Below are 1986 nucleotides of genomic sequence, written 5' to 3' on the forward strand. Positions count from 1 at the left end.
CGAGTCAACCAGAGTCCCGTAGTGGGGGTACCTCCGGAAGGGAAGAATGCTGCTCGCAAGTGGTAGATGGACACCTCTGGCCCTGTCCTTTTTAAAGGACAGACTTTACAAATACTCATTTCTTCAGAGTACATACATGTACGTCTACCATACCGATATGTTTAAGGAACATTGTATACATGCTGGCCAAACACAGTAGTACCTTCCCTGCATTTAACGCTCACACTCCATTAAAGTGGTCGTGAGTACACGCCAGCACGTTCCGATATACATATTACTACCCCCCTGTGTACGCAAAATTGGATACAATTCTTTGCTATTAGCATCAAAACGACCGGTCACGACAATGATCGTGGAATAATTTAACACATGTGCACCTGTGTTAAATTATTTCATGACACATGGTTTTTCACGAGGGTGTGCACACCGATGCACAGACGACGTAAATCAACACGTTTTCGTTTTATGGACCGATACTTTAGGATTTGGAAATACGAATGAAACCTGAAACACTGGTTTCAATTTTTGAAGGCACCACAATGTTTTCCTCTCTACTTTGAACATATCGGCATGATTTCCGTTCTTTCGATTCTATATTCGTCGACATATATTTCATACATTAATGTGTTCAGTAGTATTTTTCAATCAATTGACCGTACTTGTAAATAACGCTAGAATAATTTTAGTGTAATGGTTTCGATATGACAATATTAATATACGAGTAATTGCCATCAAGTTACTGCATTCTCTAATTAACTGAATAATATAGTACCACGTTCTCGATTAATAGAAAAATATCAATTGTTGTAAACAATAGGACTTCTGGTCCCAAAATATCAAAGATCAATATTAATCAATAATTTCACGTTAAGTTAATATTCGTTTATAAATATACTTTCAATGAAAAATATTTCTGAATTATATTATTAATAATAAACGCGGCGTACAAGAAGACCCTAGCCTATCTAAGAAACATAACAGATCGATGTCACTACTCGCGGATATGATTGCATATCCGCGTTCACTGTACTCGCAATATTAAGCACGTATACAACCAGTCACCCGTGTCGCTTTGGACCAATCGTCCTACGACATGATTGGGGACTGGAGGAATAAAAGCATGCGACTCACCCGATGACAGAAGGGCTCCGTCTAAGACTCTAGGAATCTGGAAAAAAAAAGAAACAAAATGCGTTACAATCTCTTCTCAACATTTTACTTATTTCGATTGAATAATGTAAGTAAGAATATTTAAAGATACTTACAGTCTTGGCGGGTGGAGCTTCGCCCGAGGACATCCTCTGCAATGCTCGTTGATACAGCGCCTGATGAATCTGATAAAAAAGGAACAGAAATCGTTACAACCTCCTCTCAAAATTCTAGCTGTTTCAATTGAATAGTGTAATTAATAAAATACAAAGATACTTACATCCTCTGTAAACAGAGCTGCGCAAAAATATTTTCTTCGGTGATGCACTGACTCTACTTTTGCGACTCAAAAAGCAAAAAGTGTCCGGACACTCTGACAGTAATTGATAACACGCAATAAATATTGACTCTAATTTCGCGAAAACCTAACATCTCCGGTGAGATTCTACACGGAGCCAGTTCGCTCCGCATAAACTTTTAAAAATCTTGTACGATATAAACACTGACTCTATTCGACCGCATTGCGCGCGGCCACAAAATTCTCTGAAAGAAAAGTACATGGGAAATACGGCACACTTGTGCCTGCCTACTGTTTTAGTTTCTGTACCCAACCAAGTGTTTATCGAGAAAATACTGCCTTTCAATAATTAACGTGAGCTCAAATATTATTAAATATTACAGAATAATTATTCAATTCAATATAAATATATTAAATCTGTTATACTTATATATTTAATATTTATGTATTATATTAAAGACATTTGTTGTTAAAGCTGTAAGCACGTTCATTTTCTCTATCTAAGCCACGTCCCGATTTTTGTAAATATTCCGAAAATC

This window comes from Dufourea novaeangliae, unplaced genomic scaffold (genome assembly GCF_001272555.1).
Source record: "Dufourea novaeangliae isolate 0120121106 unplaced genomic scaffold, ASM127255v1 scaffold112, whole genome shotgun sequence".
Taxonomy (NCBI): domain Eukaryota; kingdom Metazoa; phylum Arthropoda; class Insecta; order Hymenoptera; family Halictidae; genus Dufourea; species Dufourea novaeangliae.